This window comes from Bubalus kerabau, chromosome 20 (genome assembly GCF_029407905.1).
Source record: "Bubalus kerabau isolate K-KA32 ecotype Philippines breed swamp buffalo chromosome 20, PCC_UOA_SB_1v2, whole genome shotgun sequence".
NCBI lineage: Eukaryota > Metazoa > Chordata > Mammalia > Artiodactyla > Bovidae > Bubalus > Bubalus kerabau.
The window spans coordinates 23,932,708-23,953,541 of NC_073643.1; the positions used below are offsets into that span (position 1 = coordinate 23,932,708).

The 20,834-nt window shown below is 40.7% G+C and overlaps 1 long non-coding RNA gene across 2 annotated transcripts in view; it reads left to right on the top strand.

Moving 5' to 3' along the window:
• Positions 1–4,559: 4,559 nt before the first annotated feature.
• Positions 4,560–20,834, top strand: part of LOC129635562 (uncharacterized) — a 79,619-nt gene continuing 63,344 nt past the window's right edge. Inside the window, exon 1 of one of the 2 annotated variants that reach the window (XR_008706365.1) lies at positions 4,560–4,782. This is a non-coding gene — a long non-coding RNA (uncharacterized LOC129635562). Of the gene's footprint in view, positions 4,783–7,926; positions 8,097–20,834 lie in introns of those variants that run through there. The other variant, XR_008706366.1, reaches the window with a different exon arrangement.

The following is a 20,834-nucleotide window of genomic DNA, read 5'->3' on the forward strand; positions in this document are numbered from 1 at the left end:
AGAAGCTATAGAAACTATTAACAGTAATGTTTTATATTAAATACTAATCTCTCTTTTACTCTGATGTATTTTATGAAAAACATTGATGGTCGATCGTGTTTTGGGTTTCAGTTGGGAAGATGACTGAAACTGACATCATACCATCCTGATGTGGCATCTTTTCAACTGAATTGTCAAACAATAGTTATTAGTATCTTAGTAACAAGGCTTCAAAGAACAAAGAGCTGTATTTGAAGTCTTAGGAATTGCAACCTAGGTGACACAAATTGGGGTAAAAAGGAAAGAGCATTTGTGAAAGGGAAAGATTCAGAAGCTTATAAAGGCAAAAGTTAGAGGTTGTTAAAGTTGTCTTGGAAGAATTATGATTGGCCTGATGTAAAAAGAAAATATTTGTCCTTAAGGCACAGGCTATCGCAAGTTATTTATGTTTAGTGTAAGGGTCCAATAAATATCTTGAGTTTCTGGAACCTTGTGCAGATGTTCTGGGTGCCTGCATTAGACATAGCTGGTCAGTAGTTCAGATTTCATCCAGGCTGAGACTTGTATTAAGTCCTACTTCCTCAGTGACTTCCTGGCTTCATTTAAGAGAGCTCTCTTAGCAATTCCAACTCCATTTTGATTTTCCTTTCACAGAATTAAATATAAGAGTAAATGAAGAGGAAATGAAAAAGGTTGGTTTAGTTGGATAACTTATTCTTCCCTCCAGGTCCTCTTTTCACCTTCTCCATCCTACCCTGTGCTCAGGCACTCAAATAGGTTCCACCAATGGAATCCTTTGCCCCCTGGGGGTTCTAATTGTGTTCTGTCAGTGGAGGCTGAAGGGTGAGGGGTAAGAACAAAAGATCAGAGGGCAGGTGAACAGAGAGTTCAGAGTATCTGTTTTTCTGGATACTTTCCTACTGTATCACTAGGGTTGACTGATTCACTCCACAGAAAGTCACAGTTCTGTTGCCATTTGCTAGTTTCTCTGAGTCCCTAAGTGCTGTTTGTAGCCTCAAGTTACTGCTGCATTCCTTGTTAGATGACTTTAAACTCTGCTGGGACCCTTACTGATGTGCCTGCCTTGCTGGGTTGTTTTGATGTGTGGAGATAATGAATGCAAATCAGTCAGTACTATAAGTAGCTCTTGGTAGGCACTCAAAATGATAATTTTTTTTTCTCCCAAAAGCTTGAAAATTCGAAATTCAAATGAGTGCTTAGAGAATTAGCACTGTTTAAGGAAATAAATGAGATAATGTATGTGAAGGTGCTTTGTAAAGTGTAAATCACTATCCAAATGCAAGGTATATTTACGTTAGACTTCCTAAACCTTGAAAGTATTATTTTAACAAAGCCAGTCATGTCTATTTTGCCTTAATCACATGCAATTAAGTTTTTCTCAGACATGGAGTAGGGTAGAAACTTTAACTGCAGATTTCTATGCCAATCTCACTGAATTAAAAACTTTGTTCATCTTCTTTAGGCTCTAGGTCTTTGGTTTTAGATTTCCCATTCCCATTCCCTTTTCTTTCCAGCTCAACGAAGCCTAAGTATCAAGATGAGCAGACGGAGATGTAATTGCTTCTCTGTCCTATTGCAGAAAAAAGCCAAAAAAGACAATGAAAAAAAGCATCTTGAAATGTGGAAGAACCTATTAAGTCTGCACTGTGGTTTTCCACAGTACCTTTTGACACAGGAAGGAAAATGGTGTGGGAAGGCAAACAAGCACCGATCCTCTGCTCTAGAACTTTAAATACCATTAATTTACATTATTAGTAGGACCTGAGGGAGAGGGTGAAGAGGTGCATTGTGACCCAAGATTTGCTTTTCCATTCACATGTGGCAAGTGACCATCAGGGTACTGCTTGCATCTGCTACACCAGTTTAATGAAACTCACTGTTTTTCGTTGTGTCCCATGCTGTTTTACTGTCCTTCTAAATGAAATAGTTTGTAGAAATGATCTGAGCAAAGAAAATCAGCTTTGTTCATTAAAAATTTGGCTGCAGTACAGTCCTTCTCAGGACTGCAGAAATTGTGTAGAGATTGGTGATTAAGAGCATGAATTCTAGAAACATTTAATCCTGGGTTTGATTCCTGAGTTTCTTCCTTATCAGGCTTTATCACAGACAGCCTCCTTTTCCTTCTCTGTCTAATGGGACTAATAATTGAGACAAACAAGTGCAACAGTGATTGAAAAGACCCTCTATAAAATGTCAAGTGCTATGCTGATTTAAGGGATTATTATTTCTAAGGTAACAATCTCTCACAAATGAATCTGACTTTCATTAAACTGTATTCACCTTGAAATAAAATTTAAGAAACATTTAGTAGTTGAATACAACATATGATGTTGTTCAGAAGAGTGAGATTTCTGATTACATGACATATGTAGAAATATCTAGAATAGTCTTGGCATATGGTGAAGCCTCAATAAATGTTTGTTTTCCCCTTTAATAAAGCATTGAAAATGCATTGTAAGTGCCTACCAAGAAATGCAGATTTTGACTTTTCTTGAGGGCACTGTCCATTACTAGGACATCGTTCCCATGCACCAAGTATTTCAGTTTTAAGGCAACAGAGGATAATATCAATAAGCCATATTTTGTAAGGTAGCTTTTGCTTGAATCACCTTGTTTGACCCTCGTAGCACCTGTATGAAGAAGGTAGAACAGGTTTTATCTTTATTATTCTGATGTTGCACATAAGATAATCAAGGTTTGAGCAATTAAGTTTCTGATTCTCCCAAAGTTATGTGGCTACACTCCTTGATAATACAGTAACTTTGACCCTTTCCCGAGCACACTTGAAGGGAAGCAGAGTGAGGATAGCTATCAGCTTCCATTTCCTAGGCAAGGGGAATCCTCGTTTCGGAAGTTCCTCCTTTCTGGGAGCTTGGTGATTCATATTGGTGATTTAGGTCTTCCCTGGTGGCTCAGATGATAAAGAATCTGCCTGCAATGCAGGAGACTCAGGTTTGACCCCTGGAGAAGGAAGATCCCCTGGGGGAGGGAATGGCAACCTCCTCTAGTATTCTTGCATGTAAAATTCCATGGACAGAGGAGCATGGTGGGCTATTGTCCATGGTGTCATTAAGAGCTGGACACGACTGAGTGACTTTTACTTTTGCTATAGGTGATTTTGGAACTTAGGTTCATGACTGAACCATTGTAATCGTGCTGGAAGGCAGAGGAGGTTGTCCAGCCTGAGATTCTAGAGGATGGGGGTGAAATGGCATTGGAGGAGAAAGAAATATAAAATGGACTCTGTGTAACTGAACTGCCCAAAGGCACAGAAGAGATTGTCCAGCCTGAGATTCTAGAGGATGGGGGTGAAATGGCATTGGAGGAGAAAGAAATATAAATGAACTCTGTGTAACTGAACTGCCCAAAGGCACAGAAGAGGTGGGAGGGCAGAGGGTAAAGTTGCTATAGTATTATCATTACCTGGCAAAGAGTGGATTTAGGGTCCACTGCAGGCTTCTACACAAAACATTCAGAAAAGGCATTCCTCAAGACATTTTGGGGTCTTATGGATAACTAGCAGGAAATGGCAACCCAGTCCGGTGTTCTTGCCTGGAGAATCCCAGGGACGGGGGAGCCTGGTGGGCTGCCGTCTATGGGGTCGCACAGAGTCGGACACGACTGAAGCGACTTAGCAGCAGCAGCAGCAGCAGGACCTCAGAGGCCATCTCCTTAATTCATTGCATTTTTCAGATTAGGAACTTCTAAATTCATGAAGTTCCTAGTAGCTACTTTTGTAGCTAGTTTTGTACACAAGAGCTTTATTTATTCAGCAAATGCTTCTATAGCATTTAACTATGTATCAGGTACTGTCCCAAGTGCTTACAAACAATGATTCATTTATTCCTCCTAATAACCTTAGGAGGAAGGTCCTACAGGTCTGCAGTCTCTTACTTGCAATTCTGAACATCGAAAGTCTCTGAAAAAACAACTGTTTTTTCAAAAGTTGGTACAAACTCATTGGTAGCAAAACCTGATTTGAATTGATATAATGACTCTAGTTATTGCCTTAATTAACCCACATAGTGTTAATAGCCATACATTTTGCTTTGAAACATATCAGTGGTTTGATGATGAGCTCCTGCATATGACTCTGCTGGGGGTAGTACACAATATTTAATATAACCTGATATCTTCAAAAATTCTAGATTTCAAAAAAAAATCTGACTCTGAAGATTTTGGATAAGGGATTATGAAAACTGCTTTATTATGCTCATTTTACAGATATGAAAACCGAGGCAAGGAAATCTCATAACTTGTGAAAGGGTATACACTGACATCCTGGAATTCTCAGCCAAGAAGCCTGGCTTCAACGTCTGTATTTTTAACCAACACAAGTTTCCTGATCCTCACCACACAGTACCTTCCTGCAAAACCAACCATACAGATTAAAAGACTACCTGTCCAGATTTCCCTGGTGGTTAGGAATTCCCAGTGGTTAAGAATTCGCCCGCCAGTGCAGGGGACATGAATTCGATTCCTGGTCCAGGAATATTCTACAGGCTGAGGGACAGCCAAGTCCATGCACTGCAGCTACTGAGCCTGCGCTCTAGAGCCCAAGAGCCATGACTACCCAAGTCCGTTTGCCCTAGAGCCTGTGCTCCACAACAAGAGAAGCCCCCGCGATGAGAAGCCCGTTTACTGCAGCTAGAGAGTAGCTCCTGCTCTTGGCACCTAGAAAAAGACTGTGCACAGCAACAAAGAGCAAGCACAGCCAAAAAAAATTTAAAACGAGACTGCCCTTCATTGCTCTGCCCAGTTACTCCATGTGCACGTTTCCATGTAAGTTTGGACAATTCTTAATCTCCATCTCTACCCCCACTACTTTAGTTCTGCCATTAATTCTTATCTCCACCCATTTGTTTGCCATAGAGCAGCTAGAGTATTTTCAAAATGCAAATCTGATTCTTATCACACCTCTATCAACCTCTGCTTCAGTGCCTTTTCATTGCATTTATAAGAGCCAAAATCTTCACACCTGGCACGGTTTGAGCCTGCCTGTCTCTTCAGGCCTTCTGTATGCCAGGTACCCCCCAGACCTCTGTACGCCAGGTACCCCCTACTGCCTGTCAGTTCCTTGATGCATTGTAGGAGGGCCTTTGCACATGCTGCCTCGTCTTCAGGCACACTCTACTGCTTACGTCATGATATTGCCTGTGTCATGCCCTCGACAGACCTATCCCCACCACCTTCTCGGGTATTGTAGAGTTAAAATTTCAGATGTTCTTTCAAAGTTAATGACTGGCTGGAGGATTTAAAGCTTTTATTTGCAGAATGGCAATTTCCAGGGGCCTTCTTTTCCTGCTCTTACTGACATAGAAGGGCTTGACAGTGGGCAACAGTAGAGAAAGTATTGACATGTTGCTTTCCTATAAATACAGATAACAGACCAAGTTACATTAGGTGCTCAGCTGGCTTTCGTATAAGAGTGGTGAAGGCATTGTCTGTCCATATTCTAGCCTTATGCTAAAGCTGGAGTTCTCTGGAGGGAATTAAACTGCCTTTTTCTTTATTTAGTGCAGGTATATTTGTGGTATTATTATAAAGGCCTCTAGAAATCTGTCATATTAAAGTTTACTGTATGTTTGGAATAATCAACTATTCTAACACACTGTCCCAAATTTCCCCTTTTCTCTAAAGCTCATTATCTCTAATGAAAAGAAAGGGATCTGTTTTATTTACAGGTTTGTCGAATACAATAATCCATTATTTGGAGGGAATTGCTAGAGTAATCTCACCCCACTGGTTTCTAACAAAACCTCCCAGATTGACATCTCACAAATTGAAAATTAAATGCAGTGTAAGAGTTCTTAACCAAATCTGTATGCTAAAGGAGTATTAGGTTAACAATTAGAAATATTGAGTTGTTTGGGTTTTGTTTTTTTTTTTTGGCATGGATTTTCTTAAATATAGTTTAAAAACTTTTCTTCTCTCAGAATCTTTTCCAGGAACCATGCTTATTTAAGTTTATTTCTAATAAAACTATTTTCCCTCGCTGTGCTTTTTATTTTACATAATAGAGATATTAGGTCAACATATTATCTTGAGGCATGCATCATCTATACAGTCACCAAATGGTTTCCCTAACCTCGTGTTTTTACCTTTACCTGATTTCCCTCTTACCTCCCCAGGCATCTTTCAAAAGAGCTTCTTTTCCATTCTGGAAGGATCCAGCCAGCTCCATCGTCTCTTAACTTGGCACCTTCTGGTATATATTTCTCCTTGGTTGCCAAATCCAGTCTGTCTCCCAGAATGCCTGCTTCTTCCTCCTCATTCCCTATCATGACTAAATATTACTACACTTGGAGAAGGCAATGGCACCCCGCTCCAGTACTCTTGCCTGGAAAATCCCATGGGCGGAGGAGCCTGGTAGGCTGCAGTCCATGGGGTTGCGAAGAGTTGGACACGACTGAGCGACTTCACTTTCACTTTTCACTTTCATGCATTGGAGAAGGAAATGGCAACCTACTCCAGTGTTCTTGCCTGGAGAATCCCAGGGACGGCAGAGCCTGGTGGGCTGCCGTCCGTCTATGGGGTCGCACAGAGTCGGACATGACTGACACGACTTAGCAGCAGCAGCAGCAGCCAAGGCCTATTCTGAACATAACAAATATTAGAAGAGCATTTATTATGCACATGACCCTTTATAATGGGTGTGGGGTGTGGGCAGAGCTTAAGGGGGTAACAAGGCTGTTTGGTAGGATTTATGTGCACACCTGCTTTGGAGCAGTGTAGCCTAGAGGTTGTGGATACAGATTCTGGTGCCATACTGCCTTGATTAGAATCTTGGCTCATTCATCTACTATCTATGAGTTCTTAGGTTGTATTTAACATCTCAATACCTGAGTTCTCTCATTTTTAAAAATAAGAACAATGAACTCAAATGGACATTGGGGAATTTAATAAACTACTATATGCAATGTGCTTATCACAATGTCCAGGATAGAAAAAAACACTCAGTTATAACTCTTGGTACATCTAGGCCTCAAAGCCTGCGCTGCATTTCTCCTAAGTCCTTGAATCTCTGGTTTCGTAAAACAACACAGACAGAGAAAAGAGCACAGAAGTTAGAGGCGTAGGGTTCAAACTCCACCAATTATTTCTATGTGACTTGAGACAAGTTAATTAAATCTTTGGAGCCTGAGCGCTTGTCTCTTTAAAAATCATCTCTTTTCAAAAGTTACTTCCAGGGCCAGTTTCCATTCCACTACCTGCAACTTCCTCCCTCACTCGGCTGAGCCACTGCAGCTGCTGCTTTACTGACAGCTTCCTTCTTTCTTCCCAATGATAAGTCTTTATATGTTTCAAAGTGCTTTTCACAAAGCCATGTGATTAATTTAGGCCTCCTCACAACTGTGTGAGACACGTGGACATTAGTCTCATTTCTGTTTTACTGTAGATATGATATGGAAACCGAGGGCCAGAAAGATGACTAGACTATGCCAAGTTGGCACAGGTATAAATTGTGAAGATGGGACCTGAACTTGCTTTTTACTTTGATTGCACACAAGCCTGTGAGTTCAGTCTTTTATTTACCCATACCATCTACTTTTATTAGATCCTCCTGTGCTTTTCATCAAATCTGAGCTCATCGTGGGCCAACTGCCTTCCCCTGATTCATGCCTGACACAGTGCATGATGGTGAGAAGGAGACAAGAGTGAATAGCAAGTGACCTCCTTTGCATCTATCCCCTCAATCCCCATTCTTTGGTCTAGCCTGCCTTAGGATACTGACTTCTTGACCATTTGTTCATCTTGCAAACTCTTTCTCAGAGGGCTCTTAATTCCCTCATCTCAGAGCACCTGGTGGGCTACCCTTGCTCCTCCCCTGCCATCTTTCACATTCCTTTGTGAAACTAGTTCCCAGAAACTGATTATCCCAGGTTATACAGCAATGGAGAATTAAGGTTACTAACCAACTGACCATAGAGTATTTTAGATTATCAGGGTGGACTCATTGGGGTCCTTAAAAGTAAAAGAGAGAATTGTGAGACAGAGCCAGGGGGGTGTCATGAGGAAGACATGGCCTCTTTGTAGAGGCCATTGCTGTCTTTGTAGATGTAAATGAAGAGGATCAAGAGTTAAATGGAGAAAAGGTAACCCTTCTACCTTGTTGGTGGGAATGTAAATTAGTACAGCTGCTATGGAGAATAACATGGAGGTTCCTTAAAAAATTAAAAATATCATGTATGAAACGAATTGCCAGTCCAGGTTCGATGCACGATACTGGATGCTTGGGGCTAGTGCACTGGGACGACCCAGAGGGATGGTATGGGGAGGGAGGAGGGACGAGGGTTCAGGATGGGGAACACATGTATACCTGTGGCGGATTCATTTTGATGTTTGGCAAAACTAATACAATTTTGTAAAGTTTAAAAAAAAAATAGAACTACTTTATGACACAGTAATCCTACTTCTAGGTGTACACCAAGAGAAAACTATAATTTGAAAAGATACGTGCACCCCAATGTCCATTTCAGCACTGTTTACAATAGCAAAGACATGAAAGCAACTTAAATGCTCATCAACAGAGGAATGGATAAAGAAGATGTGGTACATATACATAATGTAACATTACTTAGCCATAAAAAGGAATGAAATAATGCCATTTGCAACAACATGGGTGGACCTAGAGAATATCATACTGAGTGAAGTAAGCCAGACAGAAAGGCAAATATGATGTTGGTTATATGTGGAATTAAAAAAAAAAAGGATACAAGTGAACTTATTTACAAAATAGAAGTAAAGTTACAGATATAGAAAACAAACTTACAATTACTAAGGAATAAAGGGAGGAGGGCTAAATTGGAGATAGAGATTGACGTATATACTACTACATATAAAGTGTTGTTGGTCAGTCGCTAATTCGTGTCTGCCCATGGGCTGCAGCATGCCAGGCTTCCCTGTCCTTCACTACCTCCTGGAGCTTGCTCATACTATGTCCATTAAGTTGATGATGCCATCCAACCATCTCATCCTCTGTTGCCCTGTTCTCCTCCTGCCCTCAATCTTTCCCAGAATTAGCTTCTTTTCCAATGAGTCAGCTCTTCCCATCAGGTGGCCAAAGTATTGGAGCTTCAGCTTCAGCATCAGCCCTTCCAATGAATATTCAGGACTGATTTCCTTTAGGATTGATTGGTTTGATCTCCTTGCAGTCCAAGGGACTCTCAAAAGTCTTCAAATCCACAGTTAAAAACATTAATTCTTTGGCACTCAGCTTTCTTTATGGTCCAACTCTCACATCCATACATGACTACTGGAAAAACCATAATTTTGACTAGATGGACCTTTGTTGGCAAAGTAATGTCTCTGCTTTTTAATATGCTGGTTAGGTTGGTCACAGCTTTTCTTCTAAGGAGCAAGCGTCTTTTAATTTCAAGGCTGCAGTCACCATCTGCAGTGCTTTTGGAACCCCCCAAAATAAAGTCTGTCACTGTTTCCATTGTTTCCCCATCTATTTGCCATGAAGTAATGGGACAAAGATCTGTCTAGTCAAGGCTATGGTTTTTCCAATGGTCATGTATTGATGTGAGAGTTGGACTATAAAGAAAGCTGAGCACCGAAGAACTGATGCTTTTGAACTGTGGTGCTGGAGAAGACTCTTGTGAGTCCCTTAGATTGCAAGGAGATCTAACCAGTCCATCCTAAAGGAGATCAGTCCTGGGTGTTCTTTGGAAGGACTGATGCTGAGGCTGAAACTCCAATACTTTGGCCACCTCATGCGAAGAGTTGACTCATTTGAAAAGACCCTGATGCTGGGAGGGATTGGGGCAGGAGGAGAAGGGGACCATAAAGGATGAGATGGCTGGATGGCATCACCGACTCGATGGACATGAGTTTGTGTGAACTCCGGGGGTTGGTGATGGACAGGGAGTTCTGGTGTGCTGTGATTCATGGGGTCACAAAGAGTCTGACACGACTGAGCGACTGAACTGAACTGAACTGAATGGGACCAGATACGATGATCTTTTTAGTTTTCTGAATGTTGAGTTTTAAGCCAGGTTTTTAACTCTCCTCTTGCACTTTCATCAAGAGGCTCTTTAGTTCCTCTTTGCTTTCTGCCATAAGGGTGATGTCATCTGCATATCTGAGGTTATTGATAGTTCTCCTGGCAAAATTGATTCCAGCTTTTGCTTCATCCAACCCGGCATTTTGCATGAGGTACTCTGCATATAAGTTAAATAAGCAGAGTGACAGTATACAGACTTAACATCCTCCTTTCCCAATTTGGAACCAGTCTGTTGTTCCAGGTCTGGTTCTGACTGTTGCTTCTTGAGAAATTTGCATACAGATTTCTCAGGAGGCAGGTAGGTAGGTCTGGTATTCCCATTTCTTTAAGAATTTTCCACAGTTTGTAGTGATCCACACAGTCAAAGGCTTTGGTGTAGTCAATAAAGCAGAAGTAGATGCTTTCCTGGTATTCTCTTGCTTTTTCAGTGATCCAGTGGATGTTGGGAATTTGATCTCTGGTTCCTCTGCCTTTTCTAAATCCATCTTGAACACCTGGAATTTCTCGGTTCATGTACTGCTGAAGCCTAGCTTGGAGAATTTTGGTCATTACTTTGCTAGCGTGTGAGATGAGTGCAATTGTATGGTAGTTTGAGCATTCCTTGGCATTGCCTATCTTTGGGATTGGAATGAGAACTGAATAGTCCTGTGTCTACTGCCGAATGTTCCAAATTTGCTGGCATATTGAGTACAGCACTTTCACAGTATCTTCTTTTAGGATTTGAAATAGCTCAGCTGGAATTCTATCACCTTCATAGCTTTGTTCATAGTGATGCTTCCTAAGGCCCACTTGACTTTGCATTCCAGGAAGTCTGGCTCTAGGTGAGTGATCACACCATCATGGTTATCTGGGTAATGAAGATATTTTTTTGTACAGTTCTTCTGTGTATTCTTACCACCTTTTCTTAATATTTTCTGCTTCTGTAGGTCCATACCATTTCTGTCCTGTATTGTGCCCATCTTTGCATGAAATGTTCCCTTGGTATCTCTAATTTTCTTGAAGAGATCTCTAGTCTAGTCTAGTCCAGGGGATCTTCCCAGCCCAGAGACTGAACCCACATCTCTTACATCTGCTGCATTGGGAGGTAGGTTCTTTGTTACTAGTGCAGCCTGGGAAGCCCTGAAAAGTGAAAGTGAAAATGAAGTCACTCAGTCGTCTCCGACTCTTTGTGACCCCATGGACTGTGGCCTATCAGGATCCTCCAACATGGGATTTTCCAAGCAAGAATACTGGAGTGGGTTGCCATTTCCTTCTCCAAGAGATCTTCCCAACCCAGGGATTGAACCTGGGTCTCCTGCCTTGTAGGTAGACGCTTTAACCTCTGAGCCACCAGGGAAGTAAAGGCTAGCTAATACCATTTTGCATGTTTCTAATGTTTTACAATATGATTTTTCCTTTTCACATGTTCCTGCTTCTTTATAATTTTTTCTATAATATCATTTGTACTTTTCGACTGTTTCCTAATTATTCTTCACTGTGTGCTGTGATAGCTTTGACAGATGAGATCAGCAACATTCAGAGTACAGAAAGGATATCTTCCCTTCACTGTAGTGTCTAGTTCACTGGCACACACTGAGGAAAGTGAGCCCAGGAAGCTGTGCAACATATTGATCAAGTGCTGTTCATCAAGTGTGGGAGCTGGGGAAACCTTCGTTTATATCCCGTGTGGTCTTAGGGATCTTTCCTAACCTTTGTGAGTCTCAGTTTTCTTCTGTGTAAAATGGGAATAATTAAGATACTTAGAGCCATGTTTGTTGTGTAAATGACAAAGATTATGTGCATTAGCCCATAGCATATTGCCTAGCACAAAATCAAACTTAAATACCTGTTCAGTTCAGTTCAGTTCAGTCACTCAGTCGTGTCCGATTCTTTGCAACCCCATGAACAGCAGCACGCCAGGCCTCCCTGTCCATCACCAACTCCCGGAGTCTATTCAAACTCATGTCCTTCAAGTTGGTGATGCCATCCAGCCATCTATCTCATCCTCTGTCGTTCCCTTCTCCTCCTGCCCCCAATCTCTCCCAGTATCAGAGTCTTTTCCAATGAGTCAACTCTTCGCATGAGGTGGCCAAAGTACTGGAATTTCAGCTTTAGCATCAGCCCTTCCAATGAACACCCAGGACTGATCTCCTTTATGATGGACTGGTTGGATGTCCTTGCAGTCCAAGGGACTCTCAAGAGTCTTCTCCAACACCACAGTTCAAAAGCTTCAATTCTTCGGTGCTCAGATTTCTTCACAGTCCAACTCTCGCATCCATACATGACCACTGGAAAAACCGTAGCTTTGACTAGATGGACCTTTGTTGGCAAAATAATGTCTCTGCTTTTCAATATGTTATCTAGGTTGGTCATAACTTTCCTTCCAAGGAGTAAGCGTCTTTTAATTTCATGGCTGCAATTCCCATCTGCAGTGATTTTGGAGCCCCCTAAAAATAAAGTCTGACACTGTTTCCACTGTTTCCCCATCTGTTTGCCATGAAGTGATGGGACCAGATGCCATGATCTTTGTTTTCTGAATGTTGAGCTTTAAGCCAACTTTTTCACTCTCCTCTTTCACTTTCATCAAGAGGCTTCTTAGTTCCTCTTCACTTTCTGCCATAAGGGTGGTGTCATCTGCATATCTGAGGTTATTGATATTTCTCCCAGCAATCTTGATTCCACCTTGTGCTCCTTCCAGCCCAGCGTTTCTCATGATGTACTCTGTACATAAGTTAAATAAGCAGGGTGACAATATACAGCCTTAAGGTACTCCTTTTCCTATTTGGAACCAGTCTGTTGTTCCATGTCCAGTTCTAACTGTTCCTTCCTGACCTGCATATAGGTTTCTCAAGAGGCAGGTCAGGTGGTCTGGTTTCCCATCTCTTTCAGAATTTTCCACAGTTTATTGTGATGCACAGTTAAAGGCTTTGGCATAGTCAATAAAGCAGAAATAGATGTTTTTCTGGAACTCTCTTGCTTTTTTGATGATCCATCGGATGTTGCCAATTTGATTTCTGGTTCCTCTGCCTTTTCTAAAACCAGCTTGAACATCTGGAAATTCATGGTTCATGTATTGCTGAAGCCTGGCTTGGAGAATTTTGAGCATTACTTTACTAGCATGTGAGATGAGTGCAATTGTGCGGTAGTTTGAGCATTCTTTGGCATTCCCTGTCTTTGGGATTGGAATGAAAACTGCCCTTTTCCAGTCCTGTGGCCACTGCTTAGTTTTCCAAATTTGCTGGCATATTGAGTGCAGCACTTTGACAGCATCATCTTCCAGGATTTGAAATAGCTCAACTGGAATTCCATCACCTCCACTAGCTTTGTTCGCAGTGATGCTTTCTAAGGCCCACTTGACTTCACATTCCAGGATGTCTAGCTTTAGGTGAGTGATCACACCATCGTGATTATCTTGGTTGTGAAGATCTTTTTTGTACAGTTCTTCTGTGTATTCTTGCCACCTCTTATTAATATCTTCTGCTTCTGTTAGGCCCATACCATTTCTGTCCTTTATTGTGCCCATCTTTGCATGTAATGTTCCCTTGGTATCTCTAATTTTCTTGAAGAGATCTCTAGTCTTTCCCGTTCTGTTGTTTTCCTCTATTTTTGCATTGACCACTGAGGAAGGCTTTCTTATCTCTCCTTGCTATTCTTTGGAACTCTGCATTCACATGCTTATATCTTTCCTTTTCTCCTTTGCTTTTTGCTTCTCTTCTTTTCCCAGGTATTTGTAAGGCCTCCCCATACAGGCATTTTACTTTTTTCCGTTTCTTTTCCATGGGGATGGTCTTGATCCCTGTCTCCTGTACAATGTCACAAACCTCATCCATAGTTCATCAGACACTCTATCTATCAGATCAAGTCCCTTAAATCTATTTGTCACTTCTCCTGTATAATCATAAGGGTTTTGATTTAGGTCATACCTGAATGGTCTAGTAGTTTTCTCTACTTTCTTCAGTTTAAGTCTGAATTTGTCAATAAGGAGTTCATGATCTGAGCCACAGTCGGCTCCTCATCTTGTTTTTGCTGACTGTATAGAGCTTCTCCATCTTTGGCTGCAAATAATATAATCAATCTGATTTCAGTGTTGACCATCTGGTGATGTCCATGTGTAGATTCTTCTTTTGTGTTGTTGGAAGAGGATGTTTGCTATGACCAGTGCGTTATCTTGGCAAAACTCGATTAGTCTTTGCCCTGCTTCATTCCATATTCCAAGGCCAAATTTGCCTGTTACCACAGGTGTTTCTTGACTTCATACTTTTGCATTCTAGTCCCCCATAATGAAAAGGACATCTTTTTTGGGTGTTAGTTCTAAAAGGTCTTGTAGGTCTTCATAGCGGAGAAGGCAACGGCACCCCACTCCAGTACTCTTGCCTGGAAAATCCCATGGACGGAGGAACCTAGTAGGCTACAGTCCATAGGATCGCTAAGAGTCAGACACGACGAGCGACTTCCCTTTCACTTTTCACTTTCATGCACTGGAGAAGGAAATAGCAACCCACTCCAGTATTCTTGTCTGGAGAATCCCAGGGGTGGGGGAGCCTGATGGGCTGCCGTCTATGGGGTCGCACAGAGTTGGACATGACTGAAGAGACTTAGCAGCAGCAGCAGCAGCAGGTCTTCATAGAACCATTCAACTTCAGCTTCTTCAGCATTACTGGTTGGGGCATAGACTTGGATTAGTGTGATATTGAATGGTTTGCCTTGGAAACGAACAGAGATCATTCTGTCGTTTTTGAGATGGCATCCAAGAACTGCATTTCGGACTCTTTTGTTGACCATGATGGCTACTCCATTTCTTCTAAGGGATTCCTGCCCACAGTAGTAGATATAATGGTCATCTGACATAAATTCACCCATTCCAGTCCATTTTAGTTCACCGATTCCTAGAATGTTGACGTTCATTCTTGCCATCTCCTTGACTACTTCCAATTTGCCTTGATTCATGGACCTCACATTCTAGGTTCCTATGTAATATTGCTCTTTACAGCATCAGACCTTGCTTCTATCACCAGTCACATCCACAACTGGGTATTTTTTTTTTTTTTTGCTTTGGCTCCATCCCTTCATTCTTTCTGGAGTTATTTCCCACTGATCTCCAGTAGCTTATTGGGCACCTACTGACCTGGGGAGTTCCTCTTTCAGTATCCTATCATTTTACCTTTTCATACAGTTCATGGGGTTCTCAAGGCAAGAATATTGAAGTTGTTTGCCATTCCCTTCTCCAGTGGACCACATTCTGTCAGACCTCTCCACCTTGACCCGCCTGTCTTGGGTGGCCCCACATGGCATGGCTTAGTTTCATTGAGATATTATTATTGTTGTTGATCAATTTCTTGGGGATTCTGGGTCAAGAAGGTTGGGTATGGAGATGTGAGATCTTCAGTGTGTTATTTGCAGTTAGCACACTGTGAGTATCTCATAAATATTGCATAGTATTGGGAACAGGCATGCTCTTGATGCTAAAAGATTGTGACAGATAAATGGAGGTTAGAGGGTAAAGAAGTCTTTAAAAGCAGGCAAATAAACATACACCTGAATAAAATATTTTAACTGTTTGCTACAGCATTTGGAGGGATTTCAGAGGATGGGATACTGATGTCAGAGAGACAATAAAAGAAATGTAATTTAATGAGGTGGTGGATTTTCATGGCATTTTTGCTGCTGTCAGCAAACTTTTCAGTCTATGCTAATCTTAGGTTTCTTTTGATGATTTCTGGACCCAGCACTGACATTTCAAAACATTTTATCATTTATATGATAAATTCTTTACATTGAATGTGTTGTTTCAGGTGAAGGCATGATTGTTGTGAAAGCTGTACTAGGAATCTACTTTGAAATTATGCTCTTATACTATTATTCTTATCACTGTTGGCCTGCATTGATTTATTTTAAAGTTATTTATTTAACAGAATGTCAGCATAACAAACAGTATTGCTCAAAAGGTCATGCTTGAGTTTTCTCTGATCTGATTAGTTTTATCGGTCTTTATTATTTCTCAGACATTCTTTTTGAATGTGTTACTATTGATTGTTGTGGAAATTGATTTGATAGAGACTAATTTTGTGGAAGACAGCAGTTTTTAGCCAACAGAAAAGGTGATTGTAAGGCTTCCAAATTGTTTTAGAGCCAGTGATTATGGTGAAGCTTTACTTTTTATTGTAAGGATTTTAAAGGTATTATATTACTTCCTAAGCTTATGCATATTTCATATTTCTCTTCCACTGGAAAGGTGAAATTATTAACTGACACAGATCATGTGGAGCAGTGACAGGTACTTGATGTTTTAGTGTGTGTTGTGGGAATTGTCTGTCCTCTCCTATCCCTTCTAAACTACTTCATAAGATTAGTTTCCTTCCTGTTCTGGAATCGTATGGCTATTCTTTCCCCCACTTTTAAAGGCCATGCCAAGTGAACAGGGGAGGGCACTGCAGTCTCTGTAGATTAGGAGAGGATTCTGGGATTCTAGTCCAGCTTCTAAATTGTGCTGTAAATTTGTGCCTTCTGCTCAGACTTTTTGATCTTTATTTTTTAATTTTTCGAATAATAATTGTTTTGTGTATCTCTCAGAGATATAGTGAGAAGCAAAGCATGTGTGTAAAAATAGTGGATTAAAAATGCAAAGAAAAGGATGGATTGTTATGTAGTGGTTTCAAGTTAAGACCTAGGTCAGTGATACTGCATTTGAGAGAGGAACTTCCCCTGAAGTTGTGTGGTCTTATAACAGTGCCACAGGAAGCATGAAGCTGCAAGTTCATGAGCTGCAAGTTCCCTGGGAAACACACATGTGGGGTGAAGCATGTGTGTCCAGAGCAGTGGTTCCAGAAAGGGAAGGATCATCACTTACAAACCTCTCATCTGTAAACCTGCCCGCCTGTATCCAGGATACTCATTCTCTTTCACTAATGATGTTTGGAAAGAATATATTTGGAAGGTATACCTGTACAGTCATCAAACCTGCTGAATCAGCAAAGAGGGATCAGTAAGATAACCCTCACTGAATCAAATCACCCACCCACTTCTCCATCGTTTCCATTCACGCCTGTCACCACCATTTGGCACTGAGGATATCATTTCATTTCTCAGTCACCTTTCTTACATATAGAATAAAAAAATTAGGTTATAGATCTAGAAATTTTTAATAAACTCTTTTGATGCATTGACAATAATACCTCCTAAAAACCTTATTCATAGGGTTGCTCTATGGGTACAATTTTATCCCCACCTTAAAAAATAATCAGTTGAAACTCTAGCCTCCATACCTCAGAATGTTACATTATTTAGAAGCAAGGTCCAATTGCAAATGTAATTAGTTAAGATCTGGCCATAGAGCAGTAGAGTGGGCCCTTAATCCTTGGTGTTCTGTAAAAAGATGGCCCCATTGAAGACACAGACACACAGCGGGTATGCTGTCATGATGAGGGCAGAGATGCAGTTATAAACAAAGGGAACAGTGTGATTTCCAGTAAACCACCAGAAGGGGGAAAGGAAGGATTCCATTATAGGTTTCAAAGGGAGCATAGCCATGTTGACATCTTGATTGCAGACTTCTAACCTCCAGAACTTAGAGATATAAGTTGCTTTTTTTAAAGCCACTCAGTTTGTGCTGCTTTGATGCAGCAGCCCTAGGAAACTCATGCAGGTGGCCATGCAGATAGAAGATGAAAAACATTTTGAAAATTAAAATACCCTGTGGTGATTAGATGATACTCTCTTGTTTTATGTCCATCATGATTCTAAGTGCAGTATTGACCTTTCTCTGAGCCAGTTTAGCACATATGCTGCAGGAATAGAATAAAAGGAAGAAAAACTAAGAGATAAAAAGGCCAACTCTCTTCCCATGAGTGAGCATGTCCACACCCTTATAATTTCAGTAGCATGAAAGAGAGAGAAGACACCTAAGCTGTGGTGTTTTATTGCTCAGCAGTCTGCCACCAGTAGCAAACATGGCCCAGTGTCCTGGAATCAGGCCATGACCTTGAGAAGCATCAGTGAAGGTGAGGATAGGGAGGGAAAAAGAGGAGAGCATCTTCTTTCTTCGGTTTTTACATAGCACATCTATTTATAAATAATACGACTGTAAAACGTGCTTTTCCCTTCATCCTGAGGACATTTTTATGGAATGGGGAGTATGCTAATGTTTAATTTTGGAGTATTTACCTTTTAAAGCTCTTTCAGTCATACACTTGGATGAGTGTGGACTGTAGGAGGGTGGAAATGCTATCTACCATGGGAAATACTACGAGCTTGTAGAACCTGGTCCTGAATCTTAGCAGTAAGGAGAGGGAGTTGGGAAAAGTGCATTGCTGGTCTCCACTGAGCCCTGTGCAGGCAAAGGATGTGAAGACAACACAGAAAGAGAGCAATCCCGGCAACTTGCACAGCCTTTTGAATGGAGGTGGTGTGGTTCTATCTGGGAAGGACAGATAGTTTGATTATTTTGCACGTAAAGTTGCTTCAGTCGTGTCCAACTCTGCGACCCTATGGACTGTAGTCCATCAGGCTCCTCTGTCCATGGGATTGTCCAGGCAAGAATACTGGATTAGGTTGCCATTTCCTTCTCCAGGGGATCTTCCTAACCCAGGGATCGAACCTGCATCTCCTGTACCTCATGCATTGGCAGGGGGAGTCTTTACCACTAAGCCATTTGGGAAGCCCCATTCATTATTTAATGATTTACTTTCACTGACTTCCTTCCTCCTTTGCCACGGAATGTGGTTCAGTTAGTCCTTTCTAAATTATTTGAGTTCTGGTATTAGAGGGGTGTGTGAGTGATTATATGCAGCAAGTCATTTTAGCAAGTCAATATCAAGCAAATAACATTGCCAAGCTTAAGGGAAAGTGGGTGGTTTTATCTTTCAGATGTCTGGAGGAATTAATTTTTCCTACCTTTGCAGACAAAACTTGGGTTTAAAGATTGTGTTTCCCAAGACTAATATTTAGTGATCATCTGTACAAGGCCCTTGATGGGTGCTTTCACATACATCATTATAGCTTACAAAGTAGTTCTGAAGTTCTATTTTTATTCCTATTTTACAGATATAGATATAGAGAAGCTTCCAAAGAGCTGATGGGAAAACGATCAATTTCATCACTTTAGTAACCATAGACTGCTTTTAGAATAGTGCTTTTTCTGGATGGTATGTCAGTTTCTAAGTCATTTCTCAGTGTTTTCTCCTAAGCGGTCTGTTATTGTGGCTGTCGTTAGAAACATTCACCAGTTTTTTGCTTCTTTTTCCTGCTGTGGAATAGGAGGGCTTCCCATACCTTCTTTGTGTGTGTGTGTGTATGTATGTATGTGTGATTTCAGGTTTATCCTTCTTTTAAATTTTTAAATTAATTTTTATTGGCATATAGTTTTGTGTTAGTTAGTGATTAAGTTTGAATATATATTCTGTTTTTCAGATTATTTCCCTTATAATTATTGCAAAATATTGAGTATAGTCCTCTGTGCTGTACAGTAAGTCCTTATTGTTCATCTGTTTTGTATAGAGTAGTATGTATATGTTAATTCCAAACTTCTAATTTATCCCTCCCCTTTTCCCCCTTTGGCAATCATAAATTTGTTTTCTATGTCTGTGAGTCTATTTCTGTTTTGTAAATAAGTTCATTTGTATCTTTTTTTAAAATTCTACATATAAGTGTTATATGATACTTACCTTTGCATTACTTTACTTATTATGATAATCTCTAGGTCCATCCACATGGCTGTAAAGATATTATTTCATTCTTTTTATGGCTGAGTCATATTCCATTGTTTATATATCACATCTTCTTTATCCATTCATCTGCTGATGGACATTTATGTTGCTTCCATGTCTTGGCTATTGTAAATAGCAATGCAGTAACGTTGGGGTGCATGTACCGTTTTGAATTATGTTTTTTTATGGATGCATGCCCAGTAGTGGGATTGCTGGGTCATATAGTAACTCTAATTTTCTAAGGAACCTCCATACTGTTCTCCACAGTGGCTGTATCAGTTTACATTCCCACCAGCACTTTAGGAGGGTTTCTTTTTCTCCATACCTTCTCCAGCATGTATTATTTGTATACTTTTTACTTTCTTTAAGGTACCTAATGAAATGTGAGTAGAAGTGATAGAGTGTTACTTCCAGGTAGAGTCTTTAACAGCTGCTACATGATTTTTCTCTCATTTGCATTCTGCCATGGCAACCAGTTATGCTCTGCTAGCTTGGGCCCTGGAGTTAGGATGATATGGAACAGTGCCCTCAGCCTATAGTATCTTATAATGAGAATGAAAACTAAAACTTTTCTTTAAGCCACTGGGATGGTCAAGTGCTTACCATAGTACCATAGCTTAATGTATCCTGACTGATAAAATTGTGTGATTGGGTTTCACATTACAGATTTTTGGTCTTGGCTTTCAAACGTGTGCCTGTCAGATGATAAACTTCCCTTGCAAAGTAACAATATAGTCTTCTCTGTGATTTTGTCTGGTGCCTACTTAAGAGCCTTCGATGACATGGGATTTGAAAGGGCACAGACCTACCTCTAAGGAAAATTCATTTTGCAAATGTTTATTGAATTCCTTGGAGAAGGAAATGGCAACCCACTCCAGTATTCTTGCCTGGAAAATCCCATGGACAGGGGAGCCTGGTAGGTTCAGTCCATGGGGTTGCAGAGTCAGACACGACTGAGCATGCACACACCATTGAATTTCTACCATGTAGAGAGCATCGTGAGGTATCCAGAGATAAATTAGATAGATAACCTGCCTCGAGGAGCTTACAGTCTAGCAGAAATGGGCTACATCTTTATATGAAATATATACAATAAAATGTATAAACTTCATTTATTCTGGCATATTTATTTATGTCCCTTACTA